At 45.1% G+C, this 17,102-nt stretch overlaps 1 long non-coding RNA gene across 1 annotated transcript in view; it reads left to right on the top strand.

Moving 5' to 3' along the window:
• Positions 1 to 16,830, top strand: part of LOC142295641 (uncharacterized) — a 65,162-nt gene extending 48,332 nt beyond the window's left edge. The window contains exons 2-4 of the long non-coding RNA XR_012751507.1: positions 1,860 to 2,020; positions 2,142 to 2,297; positions 16,320 to 16,830. This is a non-coding gene — a long non-coding RNA (uncharacterized LOC142295641). The remainder of the gene's footprint in view (positions 1 to 1,859; positions 2,021 to 2,141; positions 2,298 to 16,319) is intronic.
• Positions 16,831 to 17,102: the final 272 nt, after the last annotated feature.

The following is a 17,102-nucleotide window of genomic DNA, read 5'->3' as shown; positions in this document are numbered from 1 at the left end:
TCCTTAATACATTATCTAACTACTACTCATTTTTTTTCTCCTACTTCTTGTCTAATGATGCTTCATTTAAGAATCCCAGTGCACACTGGGATACTTAAACAAAGCGTCTTCAGAGGGCAGAGGTTGCAGTCACTGTCACAGCCCCTGCCCCCTCCTTCTAATGAAGTGTTATCAATGACTCTAGTTTCTGGGGCTGCTCTATCCCTGCTGTCTCTGCTCAGTCTCTCCCTGCTCACTGTTCAAAGTGCAATCTGATAAGTGACAATGTCTGCTCTGTTGCCTGCTCAGATCAGTAGAGCCGGCAACACAGAGCAGCGTGTTGCCGGCGCTACTGATCTGATCTGGCAACAGATCAGATGCCTGGTGCCAGAGTGCAGTGGTGTTCAGAGACCACTGCCAAGCCCACAAGTGGCATCAATGTGGTAATGGAGCCAGTCTCTGCATGCTGCCAGGTACTTTGAGTGCACTGAAAATGTGTGCTGCTCTGTGTTGCCGGCTCTACTGGTCTGAGCTGACAACAGAGTGGATGCTGTCACTGTGCAGATTGTACAGTGCACACCAAGTAGGGAGGAACAGAGCAGCCCTTGAAATGAGTATCACTTATGACACTTCATTTCAAGGAGGAGGCAGAGGCTGTGACAGTATCTCTGCTGTTGTGAATGTCAGTTATGCTTTTGCTGCTGTGAGGCTCCCTCTTGTGGCCAGGAATGGTTTGGACAGAGACCAGGTGTGCTGGAGCAATGGGCGTTTCCATTGATAACTCTCTGCCTATTTAAACCTTGGCCTCTTGGCAGTCTGAGCCGGTTATCATTGTCCTGTAGCTCACCTGCCTTTTCATCTTGCTTCTGACCACATCTACCCCAGATAAGTGCTTGGTTCTTTCTTAAGTTGTTTTGTTCTTTTGTTCTCATCTGGGTTGTCAATTATTGTGGTTATTGTCCGTTTATTTGCAAGCAGGAATCTTCCCTCTCTGTTGCTTAGCTGGGAAGCTCCCTGCAGCTATGTTTGGAGTTTTGCTCCTCTAAGTCCATGTGTTTGTTGCTTCTAGAATTTGTAATTGTTCCTGTTTTCTGTTATTCATCCTTCCTTCCTTTAGGATAGCTAGTTCTCCGGCTGGGTTCGCGGTGCATAGGATGTTAGTTCACCCCTCAGCTACTTCTAGTGTTGATGGTTAGTAAGGGATTGGCGGCCAGATTAGTTGCCAATGCTCTTGTCACCTTTTTGCCAAATGGTCTATTGTGATCTTCCATGGTTTCGGATCATAACACTCTGCCCCCTGCACTGATGATCCTTTGTTTGCATATTCTCAAACAAAGCATCAGCAGACAGGAAGTAGGATAAAAAAAATCAATAACAAAAATACAATATATCCAGCTCACCAGTCTCTCTCTGTCTGGATTCCACCTGGGTCGGTGCACGGTATCCGTGGTTGGTGTCCACAGCTGTCACAATCATTGGAAATGAGGAGGGAAGGGAAACATATCCAGCACTATGTCTTTAAAAAAAACCTTCAAATTTATTAATTCCAAGTAAAACAATGTTTCTTATATGGACTAAAACAATCTCTCCATATGCCTTATAGTGCCTTACATGTTTCAGAGAAGAACTCCTTAATCATAGGCAAATAAAAAGAAGCATATAGTGGCTTAAATAAGATCCATAGACAACCTAATAAATAAAACAATACCTTAATAAATTTGAAGTTTTTTTAAAGACATTGTGCTGGATATGTTTCCCTCTCCTGCTCCTTTCCAATGGAAAAAAAAATCAATGAATAAAAAATCAATAGTACTTAGATAGTGTAGCCAGGGTAAGGTAGAACATTTTTCATACAATTGTCTTGCTCTCTTCCCCGACAGGGACGCTGGCACTCTCACCTTCCAAGTCATTCTGCTCCATCCATAGGCCGTGATGCTGTCCTCCGAGATCTGTGGACGCCACTCGGACATGCCCCTTTTCTTAAAGGGCCAGTATGCCCTAACCAGGAAGCATCTCTCAGCCCATTGCTGAAAGGCATCAGGTATTTAAGACAGGAGGTGCCTGAGCAATGAGTTCTCTACTTTGCTAATTCAGAGGTCTCTTTGTGCTGACGCTGCTGTTACTGTGCTGTGTGCTGTTGCTGATTCCTATTTGTGTTTCAGTTCATTACATGTCCGCTACTGCTGCAACGAACCATGCTGGCCGCTTCCACGATATCCGCTGCCAATGCCGCAACTCTCCACACTGGCCACTTCCACTATATCCACTGACACAACTATCCACAACAGCCGCCTTCCACAATATCTGCTGCCACTGCCGTAAGTATCCATACCAGCCACTGCTACTGCATCCATCCATCCCGGCCAAATCCATGACACCGGCTGCTGCTGCTTCTGCTATCAGAGACTGTTTTCATATCTGTAGTATCAGCCTGCCAAGCTACCAAAGATCCCCTGAGGCTGCCCTTTGTCGACCACCTACCAGCTTGTGTGTCTATAGCCACCTCCAGTGGCTTTAGTGAAGTCTCGGTAGCTGTCTAGTTCGCTCCTCGAGGCCAGTTATCGGTACCTTTGGTCCAGTTTATCCACTGGTTCCATGCTTGCCCCATGAGCGTAACACACAACAAAATCCACAAGAAAAAATATCATCAAAAAAGATATTTTTAAAGATAAAATTTAAAAAAAGTTCATGCTGTAGCAGTCAAGTAGAACAACACAATGCTGTTAGTGTGAAAATTTACAACTACAGACCTCTTTGTGGATAGAAGCAAATCTGCAATGTTTAAGCTTCCATAAATGAGACGGCCTAACACTAACATGCACTATTAACCAGAAATTTAACTTGTGAAACATTCAAAATTCTTGTAATCAAAGTTTACAGAGTGCTTCATGATGAGTGGAACTATAATACGTACAGTCAGGGCCAGAAATATTTGGACAGTGACACAAGTTTTGTTATTTTAGCTGTTTACAAAAACATGTTCAGAAATACAATTATATATATAATATGGGCTGAAAGTGCACACTCCCAGCTGCAATGTGAGAGTTTTCACATCCAAATCGGAGAAAGGGTTTAGGAATCATAGCTCTGTAATGCATAGCCTCCTCTTTTTCAAGGGACCAAAAGTAATTGGACAAGGGACTCTAAGGGCTGCAATTAACTCTGAAGGCGTCTCCCTTGTTAACCTGTAATCAATGAAGTAGTTAAAAGGTCTGGGGTTGATTACAGGTGTGTGGTTTTGCATTTGGAAGTTGTTGCTGTGAACAGACAACATGCGGTCTAAGGAACTCTCAATTGAGGTGAAGCAGAACATCCTGAGGCTGAAAAAAAAGAAAAAATCCATCAGAGAGATAGCAGACATGCTTGGAGTAGCAAAATCAACAGTCGGGTACATTCTGAGAAAAAAGGAATTGACTGGTGAGCTTGGGAACTCAAAAAGGCCTGGGCGTCCACGGATGACAACAGTGGTGGATGATCGCCGCATACTTTCTTTGGTGAAGAAGAACCCGTTCACAACATCAACTGAAGTCCAGAACACTCTCAGTGAAGTAGGTGTATCGGTCTCTAAGTCAACAGTAAAGAGAAGACTCCATGAAAGTAAATACAAAGGGTTCACATCTAGATGCACACCATTCATCAATTCCAAAAATAGACAGGCCAGAGTTAAATTTGCTGAAAAACACCTCATGAAGCCAGTTCAGTTCTGGAAAAGTATTCTATGGACAGATGAGACAAAGATCAACCTGTACCAGAATGATGGGAAGAAAAAAGTTTGGAGAAGAAAGGGAACGGCACATGATCCAAGGCACACCACATCCTCTGTAAAACATGGTGGAGGCAACGTGATGGCATGGGCATGCATGGCTTTCAATGGCACTGGGTCACTTGTGTTTATTGATGACATAACAGCAGACAAGAGTAGCCGGATGAATTCTGAAGTGTACCGGGATATACTTTCAGCCCAGATTCAGCCAAATGCCGAAAAGTTGATCGGATTGCGCTTCATAGTACAGATGGACAATGACCCCAAGCATACAGCCAAAGCTACCCAGGAGTTCATGAGTGCAAAAAAGTGGAACATTCTGCAATGGCCAAGTCAATCACCAGATCTTAACCCAATTGAGCATGCATTTCACTTGCTCAAATCCAGACTTAAGACGGAAAGACCCACAAACAAGCAAGACCTGAAGGCTGCGGCTGTAAAGGCCTGGCAAAGCATTAAGAAGGAGGAAACCCAGCGTTTGGTGATGTCCATGGGTTCCAGACATAAGGCAGTGATTGCCTCCAAAGGATTCGCAACAAAATATTGAAAATAAAAATATTTTGTTTGGGTTTGGTTTATTTGTCCAATTACTTTTGACCTCCTAAAATGTGGAGTGTTTGTAAAGAAATGTGTACAATTCCTACAATTTCTATCAGATATTTTTGTTCAAACCTTCAAATTAAACGTTACAATCTGCACTTGAATTCTGTTGTAGAGATTTCATTTCAAATCCAATGTGGTGGCATGCAGAGCCCAACTCGCGAAAATTGTGTCACTGTCCAAATATTTCTGGACCTAACTGTATATTGCCCATTGTACAGGGCCTTACATCTACACGTCTCTGATTTCATACAGAGACATACATATATATTTATATATGTATAAATATATGAGGGGACAGTACAGAGACCTTTCCAAAGATCTTTTTACACCTAGGCCTGCGACTGGAACACGGGGGCATCCGCTACGTCTTGAGGAAAGAAGGTTTAATCATAATCACAGACGAGGATTCTTTACTGTATGAGCAGTGAGACTATGGAACTCTCTGCCGCATGATGTTGTAATGAGTGATTCACTACTAACATTTAAGCAGAGCCTGGATGCCTTTCTTGAAAAATTTAATATTACCAGTTATGTATATTAGATTTTATGACAGGGTATTGATCCAGGGAACTAGTCTGATTGCCGGATGTGGAGTCAGGAAGGAGATTTTTTCCCCATTGGAACTTGTTTGCCACATTGGGGTTTTTTTTTTGCCTTCCTCTGGATCAACATGTTAGGCTACGGGTTGAACTAGATGGACTTAGAGTCTCCCTTCAACCTTAAAAACTATGATACTATGATACTATGATACAGACTTTTTTTCTGTTATAGGGTAAAGAATATATATCGTTCTGACCCAAAATGACATTAGCATTATTCACATTTCTATATAGCCTTTCTGTTGATAAAACTATGTTTTTTAGGTACAGGAAATATTAATGTAGTTGACCACTACTTAACCACCACTTTTGAATAGTCTAAGTGTGGCGCCCTGGACTAGCCAGGTCGTCACAGATAACACACAAACACCCCACCCCCATTAGACAGGGACACCAGCCAAACACAAAACCCTTGTTGCCTCCCTCCAGTGTCTGATGTCCACACCAGGTGGGGCGGAGCCAAGCGGTTGGCCCCACCCACCGAGGAGTTCACAGGCCTGGAGGCGGGAAAAGTGACAGAGTTTGGAGTTTGAAGTGAGAGGAGTGAGCACTTGGGTGTCTGGGTTTGTGGCCCAGGCACTGACAGCAAGGTTGGCAGACGGTGGTGGCCGTCTGCAGGAGTGGTGGAGCAACGCGGAACCGTAGGACCGGGGTCGGGCGTTGGTCCGCCGGTACCGACCGGGGAGCGAAGTGAAGCCAGCACACACAGGCAGGGCCATCGGACCCTGACCAGGCTTGGAGCCGCCGACAATAGTCAAATCCAAATGTGACTGGAACCCCAGGGGTTTCCTAACAGCAAAAGTCCCGATTGAAGGAAACCGCCCACACCGTGAGGTTATACAGCTACCGCCTAAGGCTAGAGACCCAAGGGCCAGCGCCTGCGGGCAAACGGGCTCCTCCGGTACCCATACACCGGGGAGCGGACTACCGTTGTGGATCGATAGTAGTCAACTAAGAACATCAAGGTGCAGGGAAAGACAGCCGCCATCACCTGTCCGGGGAGAGACACAGCAGCCGGCTGTGGGACCCGTCCATCCAGCTGTTTGGTTTACCGAGGACTTTTTACATTTCTTACTGAGTGAGTAGACCCGTGCCATCCGGCACCGCGCCGCGCTGTCCCTGCATCCCTGCACCTCACCAACCCAGCCTCCCCGTCACATCATCGGACCCCGGGACCACCGACCCCTACCCACGGAGGGGGAAATCGCTCTGAGGATCCCCGTCACCAGTAGCGGTGGTGCCCATCTTCACCATGACCCGTGGGTGGCGTCACAGACTAAATTCCCCAAACCAACCACCCCTTTCACTCACGGGCGAGTCCCCGGATCCGGCCCACCGCTCAAGCCACCGAGCAGCAGTAGCGCCGGACCCGAGCGTTAGTGAGAGCGCAGCAGCGGTGGCGTCCTCCCCGCCCGTGACATAAGGGTGGTAGAAAAAAATACTCATATTCATTCGCAACGTTTCGGCCTTTTATGGCCTTTATGTACACTTGTGGGATAAAAGTTACAATGAAAGAATAACAGGGTAAGTCATGTGTATAACTGCGGCTGTGACCCCAACAGCAAAGTGCTGGTTTGATGGAGGTGTCAGCGTGGTGAGTTAGGTCAGGCTGTCATTTTTAGGGCTCATGTGCACATTGCGTACTGACATGCATTTACGCTGCATATAGCACTGCAGCGTAAATACATGCGTCCTGCGTCCTCTGCACAATCTATGAAAATTGTGCATGAGACGTGCGCACGTTGCTTTTTTGAATGCAGCGATTTGGGTGCTAAAATTTTGACCCAAATCCGTGCGTTCATAAAAGCAGCATGTCAATTATTTGTGCATTCTGGATGCAGCTCCACTCTGTCTATGGTGGTGGCAGCATCCTGAGCGCATGAAATCGGCTTTTTTTTAACAAAAATACTGCATTCATTATACAGTGTTTCTGCAGCGATTTGATGCGCACATGTGCTGTCAAATCGCTGCCGAATATTCTGCAGTTCTGTGCGCATGACCCCTTATATTGGCCATGTAGACTATTACACACTATAACTCACACTGTACATTAGCAGCAATAGACCGATTCAGATCCTTTCTTTGTTATTGCAGCAAGTAATGAGCACCTGTCGTAGAGTAAGTGGAGCTGTGACATCCTCTTGTTGTGGATGCTCGATCCTGTGCATTCAGCTGTTTATAGAAGTGCTACTTGTGATTATAACCATGTCTCTGATAATAATGAACCTGCTCAAAACTCTTGTGTAAAAAAAAAAAAGGATATGCGAGTCCAATATAACCTGCAAGATTTTTATTTTGTAATCATGATATTATATGAAAAAAAATTAGCATAAATTAAATAAGATCCATCTTGCACAAAACCTAATGTAAACAATATGTAATTTTTAGCCGTTTCATTCCCTTCAACATGAGAGAAACTGCAGGAAGGCCACAGGGTTTGTCTTCAAAAGGTCCCACAATTATTTGAGGTCTTCAATAGTATTGGTCTTCTAATGTGCACTGAAGGGACCGTTTGGGCCTCCATAGGTTCCAGGGCCTGGGTGCGGCTTCTATCCCTTCACCTACTACCGGTGAGGACATTAAGTGACCGCTGCATCCCATCAGGAGCCACTGATCGGCTGTAGCTTTCGAATTTTGTCCAAGAAGTTACAGCATTAACAAGATAGTTCTAATTATTTGAGAATTGATAATTTCTAAGGAAGAAAAGTATTTGTTGAAGGGACAGCTGACGGCTGACAGCTATCCTATATGTATGGGCAGGCAACACAATCCTCGCATAATAAAAGAGACATGAGAAGATGCCTTGTGGATACGGTCCAGAGCTCATCATGTAACCAGATAATCTTTCTGTAAGGAATGCTGGCTCTCAGAAGTGAAGTGATGCATTTGGAAATAATCCAAGTGACAACATGAAAAACACAAGAGGTCAGGCCGACTATAGACACCGGCCGGTGTTAATGGGGCAGAGCGGATAATAGGACAGGGATGTCTCCACATGTTGTGCCAAAACAGTCTCCACAGAGGATCCTCATTCTGTCTCCTGCACCCATGACTGAGGAGACAAGCAATGAAAACAAAGGAGGCAGACGGAAGGTGAGAAGTTCACAAAGGAGACCACAACACAGCTTGTCCTCAGCGTCTAGACTCCACAGGCCAGCTAATAAAAGGCCATATGAGAATGTAAAAATGTACTCACTGACCGAATTATGGAAAGGTCAGCAACATTTAAGTAAACACTTCTCATAACAGAGGAAACATTTACACGCTTTTCTAATATGCTGACCATGGACACCATGATGTTGGTGTTTCCTAAATTATTATGTTTCTTATATAGTTCCATCATATGCCATAACACTTTACAGACACCATCATCTCTGTCTCCATAAATTCCCAATTGGTCTGTGGAGTGTGGAAGAAAACCCTCACAAACACAAGTAGAACATACAAACTCCTTGCAGATATTGTCCTTGTCCATAAACAACTGAACTACCATGCTGCCTCGTATGGATTACGTTGGACCTGCAAGGGTGTTTTTTTGGGGGTTAATAAAAGGGCGAAAGAGGGTATTTTATGCCAAATAAAGGATTTTTCTCGGTGTTTGTGTATTTCTTTTTTCTTACAGATTTAGTGATGGGGTGTCTCATAGACCCCTTCCCATCACTAATTTTGCTGATGACAGTTGAGCGCTGTTATTAACCTTAAGCTGAGTAAAACGCCGAGTTTGTCGCATTTAATGGATGTGACAATCTCGGGTAGCTACAGATTGCTATTTTTAGGCTGGGGGCCTAATAATCATAGGCCTCCCCAGTCTGAGAATACTAGCCCCAGCTGTTAGGCTTTATCATGGCTGGGTATTAAATTTTGGAGGGGACCGCATGACGTTTTTCAATACTATTTTTTTAAATAGTTAAAAAAAAAAGGCCACATGCGGTTTCTCTTATTTTGATACACAGCCTAGATAAGCGCAGGGCTGGGGGCTGCACCCTGTAGCCATATGCTTTATCTGTGCTGGGTATCAAAATATGAGGAATCCTATGCAAAATGTTTTATTTATTTATTTTTATACCATATTACTGACCCACAGACAGTGCCTGTGATTGGTTGCAGGCAGACGCTGTCACACAGGCTGGAGGGCGCGTCTGACTCCAACCAATCACAGATGCTAGGACGGCCGGTGGGCGGGAAAAGCAGTGCATATGGATTAGCAATAATGAGCAGGCCTGGAAATGAAGAAGAAGCCGTGAGAGCAGCGTACAGCCACAACGGAGGCTCGGTAAGTATGACGCACTCACTTCATTCTTATTTTATTTTTTTTTCCTTTATTTTTTTAATTTCTCGAGTGCTGAATATGAATCAAATACCCGGAATCCCGGCAGCTGGGTATTTTTGAAACCACACGGATCCAGACTTTTTAGAGTCCAGGTCCACTAATCTCTAGTTAGGAGACCTCCATATAAATAGAGGGCCGACTGGTCCCACCAAAATTTTCATGTTCACTGAACTATAATCTAACGTGTATGGTGGCCTTTGTGAGGAAAAAGTTAACTTTAATGGCTAGAAAAATGATAGAAATTCATTCTTCTATGCAAAGTGCACAAACAGACTTGTTTACGTAACAGACTCTGAGAGAAGATTCAAGGACTCGGAATGTTATGACTTAAAGGAGAGATAACACTTTGCTGGGAAGAAACTGCTTTTTGCTTTGAGAATAAAATTTATGTTATGTTGTTTTGCTGGGAAAATGTAATCCACGCTTATGACGAATCTAAACTAATGAATATGCATATCACATAGTTATGCCCAAAATTAGTTTGGTATAACCCTGTATGTAAACAATAAATCAGTATTCTTTTCGGAGTGCACACTCCACCGTTTGTATCTCATTGAGGCTGGGGGAAGCAGGTGGGATTGACAGTACTCCCCTCGCATTTGGTCATCGCTGGCAACAATTGTGACCTATTAGTCAACCTAACATTTCTGGTGCCCGAAACAGGGACCCGTGTGTCTAATCCAGGACCCAGTGGACCGTCTTGCCACCCGAGGGCGAGGAGACCAGACGTGGGGATCAAAAACACCTGGCCAGGTAAGAGCTGAACCTTCTTCTGCTCTTTTTCTCCTCATCTCTGCTCTCCCTCTCCTCACTGCTGCAAGAGGGACACTGAGTAGAAACTGGGTAATTGGCGGGTCACCACTGAACTCTGAGAGAACTCTTGCCAGTAGATATTTTTTCAGTGCTCCGTCTCTTTGTCTGTTTTTCTGTGCTTTGTCTCCGTGTGTCTGCTTTTCTGCGTTTTGCCTCTGTGTTTCCGTCCTGTCTAAATGGATGTGATATTCACTGCCCTAGTGTTAGTTGGAGGAGCCCTGTTTGCCATTGCTATCGGATATAGAGTATACCTCTGGTACAAGAAGGGTAACCCACCACCATTCTCCATACTCAGCCCCCTCTGAACACAGTTAGGACCCCACCTTAGTAGGAATACAGATAAGGAGTCAGTCTCTGGGTACTTCCAGGATAGGTGAGGCTAGTCCAAAGGATGTTCAAGGGTCTAAAAGCTGAAGAAGATAGACGAAGAATGGGTCAAGGAATATCAAAGGACAGAGCTGGATGCACCCTGCAGCATCTCATTAAGTGTTATCATGGAAAACGAACAGCCAGTCAGTCCAAGGAAGTTTTTAAGACATTTGGATTGAAGGGGAAGGACCAACTGGACCCCAACAAATGGGACAAAATAAGAGCTACCAGAGCAGGAGTAATAGCAGATAAATCATGGACTGAACTGGTCAGAACTCTTTCTGACATGGCAAAAACAGCCCACGATCAAGGTTGGACATACCATGAAGAATCAGACACATGGGAAGAAGCTGAGAAGAAGGCTAATAAGGATCTTGAGCCTCTCCCGTACCTGTCAACTACTCCTGCAACAACCCCACAAGCAGCAGAACCCCAGGGATAGACCTGCACCAATTGTGGCCAGCAAAACCCAGACTGGGAAGAACCATGCCTGGCTTGTGGAACCCCACATCATAAACAGCCCACAGCACCAGCACCTCTTTATCCTATAATAGAGAGAAGAGCCTTCATAACACTACCTGTTGACCCATAAAACCCAAATGCTCCCAGAAAACCAGTCGCCCGTGGGTATGAAGTATATGTACCCTGGACTCCTGCTGAACAGATGGCTTTCCTGCAAAATACTCCAGACCCGACTAGAAACCCCGTCAGTTTTTCACGCTACCTGAACTAAATACAGGTCTCTTACCGGAGCACCTGGTTGGACATGGAAGGTTTGTGTAGAGTCAAAATGTCCCCTGAGATGTATGCCAAACTTACTGCCCATCTGGCAGGACAAGTCCCGGACAATACCCATACTGTGGCATCATGCCAGGACTTCATGGGAAGGCTCAATCTCTTCTGTGCCCAGGAGCAAAGAACAAAGGGCACATTGTTACCAGTGCATCAAGGTCCCATGGAGAATGTCAGTTCATTTTACTATAGACTGATGCAGTCATTCGCAGATGAAGGGCTGGACTTACAAGCAGGTGTGATACATCGCCTGATGGTAAGATCCTTCATGGATGGAATACATGCACCTCTGGCAGATAGGTTTAAAGTATGCTGCCCCGAATGGAGGAACATGGAAGACATAGATCTTCTAGTCAACAAAGCAAGTGGATTGGAAACCGACGCCAAAGATAAAAGGACCAAGAAGATCGTCATAGCGGCAGTGGACGGTCAGTCAGAAGTCACAAGAAAAAAGGCACCGACCTGCTACTATTGTGGAATCAAAGGACACGTGATCAGAGACTGCAGAAAGAAGAAGAGGGACACTCAAAACCAGCCCGAGAATCAGGTAGAGAAGACTGCCTGACTTGCGTCAGCACGGGATAGGGATGCCAGAGGTCCATTTATACACGTCCCCCTTCAAATTGGCAACAAGGAAATAAGGGCTCTGGTGGACTCAGGAGCCTCATGCTCCGTACTCCCCAGGAACCTGGTACCTGAAGGATCCATCTCATCCGAGTCTACTATAGTATCCGGTTTTGATGGACAAGCCCAGATAATCCCAATAACACATCCATTGAAGGTGAAACTGGGACCACACATGTTTGTGTCCAAATTCTTAGTGTCCCCCCTGGGTGGGGATGCCCTAATGGGAGCAGATGTACTATGAAGATTACAAGCTCAGATTGTCTACAATGAAGATGGATCTGCTGTCCTGCAAATTCCAGAGGATATTCCTGAAGAAGTCCTGTGCACCATTCAGATGATCGAAGATCGACCAGAATTTGATGCCACACAGGAAGGAAACACGGATCCTGTATTTCCCGAAGTTCCTGCAAAATTCTGGTCCACATCGAAAACTGACCTCGGCACACTACCCATGCCCCCCGTAAAAGTTTCAGTCAAGCCTGGAATTACACCACCACAGCTAAGACAATATCCTCTCAATGTTCAACAGGAAGCTGCTCTGGACTACCAAATAAAAGAACTGCTGAAGTCGGGAGCTCTCAGAACTACTAAGTCTCCTTACAACACTCCGCTATTCCCTGTCAAGAAAAAACAAGTGAAGAAAGGTGACCCAGTCACGTACCGGATGGTACACGATTTGAGGGCAGTGAACTCAATATTAGAGCCCCTCACTCCTGTTGTTCCTAATTCACATACACTGCTCACACAGGTACCGGCTACATCTACCCATTATATGGTCATAGACCTTGCTAATGCCTTTTTCTTGGTGCCACTGGACCTAGCATGTCAAGATCTTTTTGCAGTCACGCAAAAACAAAATCAATGCACGTGGACAAGGCTGCCCACAAGGGATGCAGCATTCCCCGACACTGTATACTCAGGCTATGAGTAGTGTCCTTCAAGGCTGGCAGCCTCCTGACCGCTGTGTCCTTCTCCAGTATGTGGATGACCTACTACTGTGCTGCCCAAGCGAAGAAGAATGTAAAACGGCTTCATTAAGTCTTTTAATCTTCCTAGCAGAATCAAGATGCAAAGCAAGCAAGGACAAGTTGCAATTTTGCAAGACAAGGGTCACTTTCCTGGGTCATTGTCTCTCTGCAGGACAAAAACACCTCAGCCCGGACAGACAAGAAGTCATCAGGAAGGCAAACGTCCCTAGGACCCTCAAGCAACTCAGAGGATTCTTAGGACTAATATCATTCTGCAGACAATGGATTCCCAATGTGTCACTACTCATGCAACCATTGTATGATTGCACGAAGAATGTTCCTTTCTTCCTTACAGAAGAAGCTCGACAAAGCTTCCAGCGCCTCAAGGAACTAGTGATTAATGCACCTGCTTTGGCACTACCAAACTATGATCTCACCTTTTACTTGTTCGTAGCAGAACTTCAAGGATTTGCCATGGGAGTACTCACCCAGAAGACGGACAAACATCATATAATCGGGTACTACTCCTCTCAACTCGACAACGTCACCAAAGCAGCACCAACCTGTGTCCGTGCTGTTACAGCAGTTTCAAACGTACTGCAGAAAGCATCTGAAATCTCACTCGATTTCCCGACCACCATCCTTACCAGCCATGACATCTATGCTGTTCTCAATCAAGTGCAGCTGAAACACCTCTCCATGGCAAGACAAGTCAGACTTCAGTGCACGCTGTTGCTACCCCCGAACATCTCATTTGCTCAAGTGACCAGTCTAAACCTCGCTGATCTGCTGATCTTCACAAGTTTAGAAGGGGGGACAGAGGAAGAGAGTGAAAAACGTACCAGCAGCACACCATTTGACCATGATTGTCAGGAACTCATCGACCATGAGGCAAAACCCCTGCACAATATTCAGGCAACACCGCTTACAAATCCAGACTTTAAACTTTTTGTGGATGGTAGCAGATATGCCGATGACACAGGCAAGTTCCACACCGGATTTGCGGTAGTGACCCTACATGCAGTCTTAATCAAACAACCGCTACCTTCATGCATATCTGCCCAAGAAGCGGAACTTCTCGCCCTCATCTGGGCAATTGAGTTTCTGGAGGAACGAATAGCGTACATCTACACGGACTCAGCCTATGCACACGGCATTGTGCATGATTTTGGCACTATCTGGCAGACTAGAGGATTCCTCACAGCGACAGGAAATCCTATCAAGCATGGAGCCTCAGTGAAGAAACTAATGTAAGTAGCCTCCTTGATACTAAAGCAGCTAGCTATCATAAAGGTTGCTGCCCACACCAAGGCTCAAACACCCGAGGCAAGAGGAAATCGCTTGGCCGACCAAACTGCAAGACAAGAAGCCTTACTCCCTTTGAAGGAGACGGAAACAGTGTCAACGATGGAGGAAGAAACGCAGAACCTCTCTGAGACACAGGAAAACGCCTCTGAGGAAGAAAAGGCTGGATGGCGGGCCAAGGGGGCACAAAAGGTGGAGGGGATTTGGCGCCTAAATGGACTTTCCGTCCTGCCACGCAGTTGGTTCCCTGCCATTTTCCAAATACTCCACTAACCTACGCACGGTAGCATAAACTCAATCATGAACCAGATGCAACCTCATTGGGCAGCCCCCGGGTTCAGACAATATGCCTCCCAGAGAATAAAATGGGAAGCTGAGACCCAGGCTATTTATGCGTATGATATGGATTGGCAATAGGTGTGGTTGGGGAGGGTTCACAAACGAAAAACTACTCTTACATATAGCTATTGGATTTTTCAAGTCAGTATTCACACAGCAGTTTCTGCTATTTCATGTATTCCCCTTACATAGTCACTGGTGTGCATACCTTATCTCCCCATAGTGATGTTTTTTAGGTTTTTGCACCCAGTTCAGACTTAGAATGGTGTTCCAAACGTTATTCCTTATTTGTTAGTAGTTTTTCGTTTGTGAACCCTGCAGAAGAGACTAACTGAAACCCACCAAAGGGTCTATTCTTCTCTACCTGATCCTGATGCCGTTCCAGGAACCCACTCCCTAAAGTCTGGTGACCGGGTCTACCTAAAGAAGCACGTGAGAAAGACCCTTGAGCCATGATTCGAAGGGCCTTTGACTGTCCAGCTGACCACTCCAATCTCCGTCAAACTTGAGGGGAGATCGACATGGGTCCATGCCAGCCACTGCAAGAAGGCCTAATACTGCTGATAAGTATTTCTATGTGTACTTCCTTTTTGGGGCCTTCTACACCACGGCAGAATTCATTTGAGACCCACCATGAAGTGTTAGTTGAAAAACTTGAGATCACAGACTGGTGGGTATGTACACATGTACCTGTGACAGCCTCCTCCATGCCTTACTTAGCTATACCAGTCCCAATAAACGAGGTGTTCCAATGGGGAGACTGTTACAATAGACTATCAGTCAATGACACAAAGTACCAAAAACTGTGGAACACTAGTGTGCCCATACCAATAGTAGGATGGGTAGATTTTCCCTGGTGGCAAGGCAACCTTACTACCGGCCTTCCCGGAACCCAGCAATACTTAGCCTTTGAAGGAAGCAGCTGGGTACCCCGTAATTACTCAAAAACACCTATTATGGGCAATATTCCAACTGAAGGAATCAAAATAAGTTTTGGGCGAACCTCTGACCGTACAGATGCATTTAAACCCTTGCTGTTAGAGAGACAGCTGCATGACCATGGGTGGGTATACAATTCATTGTTCCCAGAAGGCACAAATAATACTTGTTACTCCAAACCCGGAAATTTATGGTGCAATGATTCAGACCCATATGTGCCTGGCCGAGAAACCTGTGGTGAACAGTCCGCAGGGTATTGTAGTCTCCTAGGCCAACTTCCCGGATGGTGTATGCTGAGAAACATATCGGCCTTTATAGATATAGTACATAGACTTATACTACAACATTCTGCCATCTGGGATCTCCCGCCGCAGACCTACTGGGTTTGTGGTTACAATGCCTACAAATGGCTACCAGTAGGAGTAAATGGCACCTGCACCTTAGCCCGCTTGACTCCTCCCACCTTCATTATCAATATCACTGATATACCGGCAGGGAAAATGCCTCTCCACCTACTGGTAAAGCGAGTGGCAGATAACAAAAAAGACAGGCCTAGTGGCCAACCCCATGTGGTTGAAATGAGCCATGTCAACAAATTTTTCAGTACCCTTTTTCTCTACCCTATGGTAATGCCGATGTATGATAAGTTGGTAGAAAGTACTGACTATCTTGATGTTCAACCCTGCAAACTCATTTAAGGGAATAGGAGGATGGTTAATGGGGATACTGCAATCAGTATTCCAAGTGCTACTATGTTTATTAGTTGCCTATGTAGTGTTTAGATTGCTAATGGCTTTCTTTTCCTGCTGCTTGAGGAAATGCAGATATAAAGATTATTCAGCACCAATATGAAATCACTAATATGTTTTTTTTTTCTCTGCTCTTTCCTCTAGAAATCACCTTGGTGTATTATGATGTGACTCTTGTCGGGAGTTATGCAGGAAGTTTCTGGAGGACGGATGTGGATTTCCAGCTTTCACGTCCCTAAGCAACCCGCGGCTTGGATAGCATCTGGTGGCTAGCCTGCTACACAGCTTCTCGATAGGCCCCAGTCCATCACGCACGCCAAAAGGGGGGATTGTGAGGAAAGAGTTAACTTTAATGGCTAGAAAAATCATAGAAATTCATTCTTCTTTGCAAAGTGCACAAACAGACTTGTTTACGTAACAGACTCTGAGAGAAGATTCAAAGACTCGGAATGTTATGACTTAAAGGAGAGATAACACTTTGCTGGGAAGAAACTGCTTTTTGCTTTGAGAATAAAATTTATGTTATGTTGTTTTGCTGGGAAAATGTAATCCACGCTTATGATGAATCTAAACTAATGAATATGCATATCACTTAGTTACGCCCAAAATTAGTTTGGTATAACCCTGCATGTAAACAATAAATCAGTATTCTTTTCGGAGCGCACACTCCACCTTTTATGTGTACATACCAGTGTCTGTTTGTATCTCATTGAGGCAGGGAGAAGCAGGGGGGGTTGCCGGTACTCCCTCCGCATTTGGTCATCGCTGGCAACAGTTGTGACCTATTGGTCAACCTAACACCTTTTATTGGGTGGGCTTATAATACAATTTATTCTTATAGTGATTTCCTCCCCACCCCATTCTTGTGCTTAAAGACAACTTGTCCCTAGGTCAAAAGTGGGCACTTGTTACTGTTATTTTACTCCT

The sequence above is a fragment of the Anomaloglossus baeobatrachus genome, chromosome 3 (genome assembly GCF_048569485.1).
Source record: "Anomaloglossus baeobatrachus isolate aAnoBae1 chromosome 3, aAnoBae1.hap1, whole genome shotgun sequence".
In the NCBI taxonomy this organism is placed as follows: Eukaryota; Metazoa; Chordata; class Amphibia; order Anura; family Aromobatidae; genus Anomaloglossus; species Anomaloglossus baeobatrachus.
The sequence above is the reverse complement of the archived record's forward strand: the minus strand, read 5'-3'. Positions and strand labels throughout refer to the sequence as shown.